General features: G+C 43.1%; 1 long non-coding RNA gene across 1 annotated transcript in view; it reads left to right on the forward strand.

Moving 5' to 3' along the window:
• Positions 1-9,244, forward strand: part of LOC118493852 — a 210,705-nt gene extending 201,461 nt beyond the window's left edge. The window contains exon 3 of the long non-coding RNA XR_004895885.1: positions 9,228-9,244. This is a non-coding gene — a long non-coding RNA (uncharacterized LOC118493852). The remainder of the gene's footprint in view (positions 1-9,227) is intronic.
• The last annotated feature ends 1,054 nt before the right edge of the window (positions 9,245-10,298 follow it).

Raw genomic sequence — 10,298 nt, forward strand, 5'->3', positions numbered from 1 at the left:
CAGCTCAAAGTTCAGCGCACACCATTTAAAATGAACTAGTCCATGTTCATAGTTCACAATTAGAATTTTGAACAACGTTCACAGTCCCAAAAAAGGAACTAGTCTATGTTCATTTATTCAGTTTTTTAAATTTTTTTTTATGAGCTGCTCCGAGCTATTCTTTAGCGACTCCTACCCATCCATCCCAAGCCCCCGAACAGTGTGACTGCCCACTCAAACTAAATGTATTATTGACGTCCGTTCTTGTTTCTTCAGACTCAGCCGGCACAGTTTGCAGAGAAATGTGAGATTTTTTCCATTTAAATCCGTACTAATTTCTTCAGAAAAGGCTGTCAAATATCCACATAAACTGCAACTTCCTTGGTACCGGTAGCTGTGTTGTTGTGGTCTGATTTTCCATTAGCACTAGCCATGCCGGTGTTGTGTCGGCATGCCGTAAATCCTCGCCCTGGGTGCTGTAAAACTCTGCGTGGGCGTCCTTAACTGTTGCAAGAGTGAACAACGCTCATGTTCAAGTTCATAAGTTGCAAACTGAATCGTTCAGTTCACTGTTCACCAAAAACATGGGCACGTTTCATGAACGTTGCATTCTAAGTGTGTCTAACGCTGTGGAATGGTGTGTAAAAAAAAAGTATCAATCAATCAACATAGTGTCAATCCACACAACAAGATATTTCATTTGTCCCTGTAGCTGTCAGTCTCTTCAATCAAAACTGTTCTCAGTAGGCTAAAACAACGACTGGACTTCAAGCCAATCACACTGCCAAATGTAACCTTTTGCCCAACGCGATCTCATGAATGGTATTGTATTGCATAGTTTGTATGATATCATATGAAAACTACTCACTCACTGTGAGCCGGGTACAGAGAACAGTGAGGTTACGGTTGTTTCAGCTGCTGTTGCAGTTAGGTTTAGCCAACAAAAGGTGACTGTCCTGCGGCGACGACAGTTAAGTTTAGGCACAAAGATTGTGGTTTGGATTAAAACAGTGGTCCCCTTAAAGCTTTAGTGCGTAACTTTTTGATATTAATGAACGTCCGTTACATTCAAGCCGTTGCCAAATGAGTTGCTACAAAGCTAATTAAGACTATCAGCTCCACACAACTCTCTCTGTATTTCTCAGTATGACTATGTTCAGAAGATTGGTCATCCGGTGACTTTCCCGCGCAGAAACTCGAGTGAAGATAATTACCTCTTCTGAAGAATCCGTCATGTTTTTTTAATCCTCCGCGTTCTCCTTGGCTACTAGCAACTACATCAAGGAGGGGTGTGGGCACGTGCACAATCACGGAAGGCTTGTATCATGTGGATGCGCCGACAGTGTTGTTGTCATTACTTAGAATTCCTCATGGGGGCGACATAAACTACACGCTATAGCTTTAAATAGTAATCCCGGGACATGAACACCTGTTTTCTGGGTGAAAGTCTTGTGTTTTCCCCTTAACTTCTTCGGGGACGGGAACTCTGCTCCCCCTCTTGAAAGCGCTGTGCTTTAGGACCCCTCCATCCACTCCGACCTCCTCCCTACGCGGATCTTCACGCTCTTATAAAGCGGCAGTCATTGTGGTGCATACAGCAATAAATACGTGGAATACATACGAATTCCACTGCATTAAGTTTTTCGTAGCTATATGTAGGAATGCTTCATGAGAACTGACTCTCTGTCTATATCAGAAACACTTTGCTTTTGAAATAAGTGAATCTTAAGCTGCTAACGCTGCGATCTGCAGTCTCAAGACACTTAAACCAACATCCAATTAAATACATTTTTGCAACATCATTGTTGTCTTTATTTGTGACTTTTTGTCTCTGTTGTTTTTAATAGTTTCTAACTGCTCTTTAATGTTTTATACAAAGCACTTTGAATTGCCTTGTTGAAATGTGCTATAAAATAAAGCTGCCTTGCCTTATACTTTACACTTATAGTGTATATAGTACTTTGTACCTTTTATTTTTCTCTAGTTTTCCCTTGCTTCATTTCTATACAGGAGTGTATATAATGGATGTAATGTGTATCTTAGATACTTACAAATACGTTCTTCTGCTGCTGTGACACTTGTTCTTTTTCCCTGTAACAGTTTAATGTGGAAAGAGGACTGATTCTAAATAAAGACATAAAAAACACTGACAGTGTGCAAGCAGACATCAACCTGAGTGCAGCCTAATCCACACTCTTAGCTTCCAGGATGGTCTGTATGGCACTGGGTCTGGAAATCCAGCTCTTCATATAGTAAACATAGGCGGGATTAACTCTAGTGATTCACAATTCAGGTCAATCTCCCCCAGCAACAGCAGAGAAAGAGATTTTGGTGGTATTGATGGGAACTAAACGGGACTAAATGGGAGAGCTTCAGCTTCAAGGCAGGACCAAAAAAGAAAATCCTTTCATAAATGATATCCTCAACTGGTGGACTCATAATGCAAAATGATTGTCTTGCTCCACTTCCAGACTTTCCGTGTCTCAGAACTGGTAGTACCAAGGTTGTGTGAGTGACACGCAGCAACGGGAACATTATTTAGCACGTCTGGCGAATGTAGTAAGCAGGCCAGGCGGTGAGAAAGAGAGGTAAAGTGTCATTATGAGGCAGAGCACAGGCCGCCTCCCATGAGCCTCTGCTCTCCTTGCATCGCTCTCCTCCGTTTGGACTCTTCCATCACAATGAGACTTTGGGTTTACTTTAGCTGAGATTTATACTGTGGAACATTTGGAGCTGGGAAACTGTTATTCTGAGCGATTTGCCTCATGTTACCTTTCATTGTCAGCTGGAGTTTTTAATAGCACAGAGAAATTCACAGCTTTTTCAACATCAGAGGTGGATGTTAAAATGTGTTGCACACGTCTACTGTCACTTGTGGAAGATGTTAAAGACGTAAGACATATATTTTCTCGGACGATATGAACGATTCTTCTATGACAGACATCAGTCCAATTAAAGTAGGCAGAATTGACCTCATGACAGAGGATACTAAACCTTCAGCTGGATCGTAAAGAGATTGAAATCAGAAGTAATGAATGGTTTTAACACCCAGCTGTGGCAGTCTGATTCTAAACGGCGGCAGAACCAAAGTTGTCATAATCAATCTAAAGGTCTTTTCGCAACGTTAGCTTTTTGACAGAAAACCGCTTTCAGCCGCTGCTGATCTGTCACATTTCATCCGATTGCAATTTCATGGGTAAACATTTGTGGAACGAAGTGGAGAAATCTCCTGTCTTCATCTAAGAATGAATGGCCCAAAAATGTTTCATTGCCTCTGCAATCGCCTGGTGGTTAATATCCATTGAGATGAGTGTATTAAAGCATGCCCCATATGATGAGTAGCTCCCTCCTTCCGCTGACGGAAGAAGGAAATTACAGCTCAACAGAACATCATTTCATTCAACTTGTATATTCATTAAAGGGCGATGGGAAGCGACAAGTGAGGTTTTAATCAGAGCGGTTTTGGGGAGATAAAAAAAATCAATCGTCTAAGAACTGCTTTTCATTACCGCTTCATAAACATACCTCATCTTTTCTATCTGACCTGCAGTTGAAATTGTGCTGTTTGATTAGAACGGAGAGAAAAGACTCTGCTTTGATCAAAGCAAGGTAGTTCAGTTAAGAAGAGTGTTTTTCCCACATTAGAAAGCTTAATTTTCTTGAAAGTCAGGGTGATAGATCAGCCAGATGACAGAGATAAACCTCTGGTTTAGCCCTAAGTTTCTTTCATTTAATTTCACAAAGTCGCCACGGCTATAAATCAGTGTTGGATCTCTGCTTAATTTGGATATCTGCATAGATTGCCTCACTGCTGTTCTTTCTTTCTCTCTTGATGGGACAACAGCATGCTAATTTACTGTCTTATGTAAAGGGGAATGGCTTCAGGAGGTTATTAAATTCTACTGCGAGCTGTAAAAGCGGGGTTTCTCCAGTCCCCAGGCGAGAGTGTGCCGCCTGTCAGCGCAGTGGGAAAAACTGCTGAGGGAGGCTGGGTTGGGGCCCCTGGGACCCCGGTATCTCTCCTCCCCTCTCCATCTTGTGCTGCGCCCCTGGCTGGCTAACTATAATAAACAGCAGTGAGCGCCCTCACTTCCCCTGCACTCCATCACTCTCCAAAGTCTGCATGATGAATCTTGTTCGGCAGCTCTGCATATGCAAACACACTGGCATACATGAGAGAAATTATGCATGGGCAGCTTAACTCCTACACTGTTCTGTTCTTTTGCAGGAAGATGCATTGAAAAAATGCCTCTGGTTATGCCCACATTTGATACTCTCATTTGGGATGCCAAAAGTTCGGCCAGCATTTGAATAAAAAAACAAAAAAACATCCTCGGTTTAAGAATATGGAGTCATTTAAAAAAAAGGCCATTTTCTGCCTCAGGCTTGTCGGTGGTTGGTTATGAATGCACATCATTCGTGTCCACTTGTTTGCTTGGAGAAAGCTGCTGGTAATGTAGAATACAGTGAGCTATACCAACCCCAGCCAGCACTGAGAATGTGTTTCTATGACTGTGCATTTCTTATCTATTGCATGGTCAAACAAGACTAAAGCTGTGTCCCACATCCATACTACATATTAAATCGAAGCAGCAAAGCCGTCAGTATTCAGATTAAAAAAACCTTCATTTTGTGGTATGGTATTGTGAAACAAGTCTACCTCGCTGGCTGTGAGGCTGGTGAATGCTAACATAAGCAGGCTCGCAATCCCAAAGTTTCTCGCGTTTAGCGAGTAATATATACCATGTTCAGCATGTTGTGCAAGTGTTAGCATGCTAACATTTGCTAATTAGCACTAAATACAAAGTACAACTAAGGCTGAGTGTAATGTCATTGGTTTTGACCATGAATGTCTGATGCCAAGTTTCAATCCATCCAATCGGTGTCGAGATAATTTGAGACACTCAATACTACAAATGTAAACCTGTAGGCACCATGGATATCTGTACCCAGATTTCAAAGGAATCCATCCAATATTTGTTGAGATATTTCAGCCTCGAACAAAGTGGTGGACCGAACGACAGACTAACAGGCTGACATTGCCATCCCTAGTGCCACACCTAAATGTAGCAACTGTCCTAAGAAATAAAATACAACATGTACGCATCACTCAGATGGCATTGAGACATATTTCTAATCGGTGAGGACAATGACTGGGTAAAAACATCCATGTGTAAGCAACAGGGTGTAGAGGATTACGATCCTGCCACACTGCTCAAATGGATCTTGTTTTTGTGTGTATTTTTCCGCCCCACTATCATCTAATGCAATCATCCTTCAATCAGTGTTCAATGGTGAAAATCTAATCACACTGGTTTGAGGTTTCAGAAAGCCATCTGCTTTAATCCAATTCTTGACAAATATCCCTGTCACGCCGCTCCCTCTGCCACTGTAACTACTACCCATTTCAGTAGGCTAATCTTCCAGGTTCATCTTGTTAAGGATGAGACAGATATGAAGGGTTGACAGTGTTTGAATTCTAGAGACAGCCGCTTCTACCTCCCACACCCTTACCCATCCCAGCGAGGGTATTTTCCACTGCTGTGACCCTGGTGGCCGGACACCGGGACACTGAGCTTCTCTCTGGCTGCCAAAGCCCCCCCTGCCTTACGCCACATCTTGCATTCTCTGAAGCCTGGGCGTAGGAATGCCTTTCTAAGGCATCTTTGCAATCCTAAAGGGCAACTCGCTCAGCCGTGAAAAACAGTCAAAATACTGACACTCGCCATAAATGCCCATAAGCTAGGCAATCTTTCATGCTTTATAATGTTGTCCCGGGCAACACGGCATCACTGAGGGCCTCTGATAGGGAAAACAAAAGACAAATGACTGAGTGTGCGCTTTTCTAATCTATCAATTTCTTTTAGAGCCCTTTGTCCTTCAAGCCCAGTGTCAGATGTGGGCCTGGCTGCGAGCAGCTGTGATTGTATCGCCCCTGAAAATGCCTTGGACAGTGTTTGAACTTGCTCAGACCCATTTATTCAATGACCTTTAGCCAAAAGCACCTTGAGTGAGATGTTTCCAGAGTTGAACCTGACATATCTGCTTCCCTGTTGCCAATAGGGCTTGTCAAGTTTCTGGAAGTCTCAGATACTCCTGCACAAAGCAAAAATTAGATGTTTACAGGCAGATGTGGCATTTATACGGGGCTCCGTGGGATTGTTTGGTGATATTTAGCATTTCCTGGCACTGGAGCCGGAGCTATAGGAGTGTCTCCATCCTGCTGGGTAAGAGGCTGGACTGGTACCGTTAGCAGACAGACTGTGGGCACTGGCTTGAGACTTAAGACCCATTGTTAGAGGAGCAGTTTAAATACCAGCATGTTGTTAATACCCCCACACACTGATTCACACATACTGCCTCTTCACATGCACACGGAAACGCACATACACGTCAACACTCCTACCTTTGTGCTATCTTCAAGAAATCACCACTGTTGTTTCCAATAGCTCCTGTGTCTCCGTGTGTGTGGAGCAGTCAGTACAGTATATAACAGTGCACTTCTTTCTAGTAGAGAAGTGAAGTGTGCTGTGTAACACTTAACCCTCACTCCCCCCTATGCCACCCTCCCATGGCAATCCCAATAAAATCTGGATTATTTTTATAACACAACGTATGGCTGCTGACTTTACAAGCTCCCCTCCAGCTCCTGGGTGAGAGAGAGAGGGAAAAAGTAAAGAAAGGCCAGGTCAAAACCGCTCTGTGTCTCCGAAAGGGCAGCATATCCAAAACCATCAATGAAGGCCTTTTCTGCTGGGAGGAAAAATAAACACCCTGACTGATTCTTTTTCTTTTGCTTCAGTCTGGTGCTACAGAGGGAACCACTGTTGCTACAGTTCCCAACCAGACCTGGTAGCTTTCCTGTCCTGTTAACTATCATCTCTATCTCATGGAAAGGTCAAGTTCAGATGTGTTTGTACAGTTAAAGAGGTCTTCCCTGTCTGCGATGACAGAGGGTGGCAAAAAATGTGGAATCTTGGGAAACTGCTTGTCATAAATCCAACATTGTTTCAATTTCAGTTACACTACGAACAGTTTTTTTTGTAATTAGGTTCCTCTGATTAAATTATCCCCAAAACTATCCTTAAAAGGCCAAACTCCAAAGCAAAGTGAAAAGCTGGTGGTCATAGAGACATGATAATCATTTAAATATGGGGATAACAAACAAAAAAAGAGAGCTTGAGAGAACCCCAGCTCCTTTTCTAACCTTCGCACAGTGGGCTAATCACAGCGTGAAGTGGCTGTGAATGTCACATTGTCAGTTTCGTAAAGTTCCAGAGATTGGTGGACACAGCCCACACTACTCCGTGGTTGAAAATGTGTTGGGGAAGGAGGTTTCCAGAGCTGTTGTGGTACATGTCCACAGGCAAGGGTCATTTCCACGCTTTCCATTCATTGTCTATGTGAGCAGCCGGGCAATGCTTTCTTGTAGCGTCGCGGGGGACTTCGGAAAAGCGGGGCGTCGAGTTGCACGCTCCTCATTCACATAAAGTTGAATCCAGGCTACTTTATGCAAATCAGGGGCATCCAGCTTGACTCGCTGCCTCTGGAAAACTAACGAAAATCTTTTGAACTGACTGTTGCTCTAAAAAAAAAAAAGACATTTTCAGCAACTGCAGCTTTTTTCTCTCATAAAATGGTTTCAGAAACACATTTTGGTGAACTATTTTCATATAATACGAGCCGCCATGTTGGTCTGTTTTGAAATTCGTCAGCAGACAGACCACATGTAGCGCTCACCCAATCAGATGCAGCCATCGCGGTTGTAGAAGGGTGTAGCCTTTCTTTGCTTGTCAGTGGTCATTGAAGAATTGATTGGAAATTTATTGAGAAATTGCTAGTGGCTAACCCAACAAGTGTCCAATGCTGAGAAGCGGGGAGATCCCTGTATTCAAAAAAACGCCTATGTGGATACATACCATGAGACCATCTGACAAGCAGTTCGAATGAAGCAAACTGGCAGCTGAAGATTCAGCGCCATTCCCCACTCCAACCATTTTCTAACAGTCCCTAATTTTATTGAGTTAACATATTGCAAGAATTGGTTGCCAAATGTGTTTAGTAAGAGAGGCAGTAGAGTTATTGGAGACTTTGACTGTGAGAGAGCAAACTGCCAACGAGGAGTATGAATAATGTGCCAGGTAATGTACAGTCACTCTTTCTTGGACTTGTTTCAAAAAGTATTATATTAATTTGCTTATTACTCCCTTGGAAAAATATGTTGTACACCACTACGTATATTACCTTGCTGTTACAACCATAAAATTGTCAGTTTGCATCCTCTTGTCCTCTACAATTGTGACTCAACTTAATTTTCCCTTTCCCTCTCCTTCTTCCTTGATAAAAATCATAGTTGAGAGAATATTTCCTCCAGGCAAAGCCAACTTTTCTCATCTGAGCTCAGCGCGATGTGCAAGGGGACGACGACTAATTCTATGAAAATTAATCAGGGCGGCTGACGGGGTGGGATGTATTTCCTGGATAATTCAACTTTTAATCTTATATTTAGAAGTGGTGATAACAAAAGTAACGACTTATTTCTGCGATTGGAATCTGTAATGTGGCATTACTTAAATTGAAATAGTAATTTGCTTCAGTCCATTGTTGGGTGGCTCGGTGAGAAAGGCTGGGACGGGCTTGGGATGGTGGGGCTGCGGGAGCTGCTGCATCAGCATGTGTGCAGTAATGTGATAGCGAAGCCTGGCCGCACAAAGAAAACACAACCAGCTCTCTAACAATCCTCCCAGTAAGACCCTGAGAGGGGTAGGCGGCGGGGAATGAGGGGTGTGGGGGCTGGGTAGCTCCGTTTCAGTAATTATGCTGTCTTCAAATGCAGGAGAAAATATTGTAATTCTAAGTTAAGCGCATAGGAAGAACATTAAATGAACTGCAGAGATGTGACCTTTAGGGAGCAAAAAAGACAGGATTTTTTTTCAGTGCCATATGTTCCCACTTTTTACTTTAGTTGTCATTTTCTCATTTTATTACTTATCATCAATTGCATTTGATGCATGCTATCTTCTATGTTGCGGATGCTCTGAGTACTGTCGTTTTTTCTACAACCCTAAGAACTCGGCAGCTGGTATACTGTACATCATATTTATGACTGGAAGGAAGAGTTTATATGGAGCACTTGAAGGTAAAATTGCCCTCTTTAAAGCAGGACCTGTCCCACTTTCAACAGAGATGCATGCATAATTTTGGAAGTAGGAGATGATTAGTATAGGCAACAAGGCACTACAGACGAGTTTTATGCTGCGTTCAGTTGCTCTGCATAAGAGCAATGGCAGTGGCAGAAATGTGTTCTTGCTGGGACTAATTGGGGGCGTTAGTGGTAAATTCATGAAGAAACAGGGCACGGATGTGTTGAAAGTATAATTTGTCTTATGCAAACCCATCTGATAACTCAATAGTACTACGCACTAATAGGACAGAATGCATACAGACACAGAACAACGCATTCTCATTAACGGGTTCGTATGATACAGTACACCAATCTAAATCGCTGGTCACGTGACGCCGGCTACAGCGCTCCATGAGCTTTCGCTCGTATCAGCGGCAGTTGGTAGCCGAAAAAAGGTGACCGCGAGCCGGGTACAGAGCACCGCCAGATGACGGTGCTTTCGGGGGCCGTGGCAGTTAAGTTAAGCCGACAAAAGGAGAGCGTCATGCAGCGACGACAGTTAAGTTTAGGCACCAAAACGACTAGTTAAGTTTAGGAAAAAGATTGTGGTTTGGATTAAAACACTCCCGAGGAATGAACACGCATTTCCTGGGTGAAAGTCTTTTGTTTTCCCCGGGAAGCAAACTCCGCTCCCCGGCTTTCGAGCGCTGTGTTTTATGACCCACCCATCCACCCCAACCTCCTCCCTACATGGCCCACAGCGTTCTTATACAGAAGCAGTCAATGTGGTGCATACAGTAAAAAATACGTGGAATCCTTGCAAATTACAGTGCATTACTTTTCGACCAACTCTCATGCTTCACTTGTTTGCAAGCCATGATGTCTCTCTCTCTCTCATGGGCGGGCCAAATTCTCTGGGCGGGCAAAGCAGAGAAAGGGGAGGTAACCTTTCCCCTTATGACATCATAAAGGGAAGATTCCAGATCGGTCCATCTGAGCTTTCATTTTCTCAAAGGCAGAGCAGATACCCAGGGCTCAGTTTACACCTATCACCATTTCTAGCCACTGGGGGACCATAGGCAGGCTGGGGGAACTCATATTAATGTTAAAAAAACTCATAAAATGAAATTTTAATGCCATGGGACCTTTAATAGATTAAACATATAATCAGAAGTGTTTTCAGTTAGTTTCTGTT

Source organism: Sander lucioperca, chromosome 2 (assembly GCF_008315115.2).
Source record: "Sander lucioperca isolate FBNREF2018 chromosome 2, SLUC_FBN_1.2, whole genome shotgun sequence".
Classification (NCBI taxonomy): Eukaryota; Metazoa; Chordata; class Actinopteri; order Perciformes; family Percidae; genus Sander; species Sander lucioperca.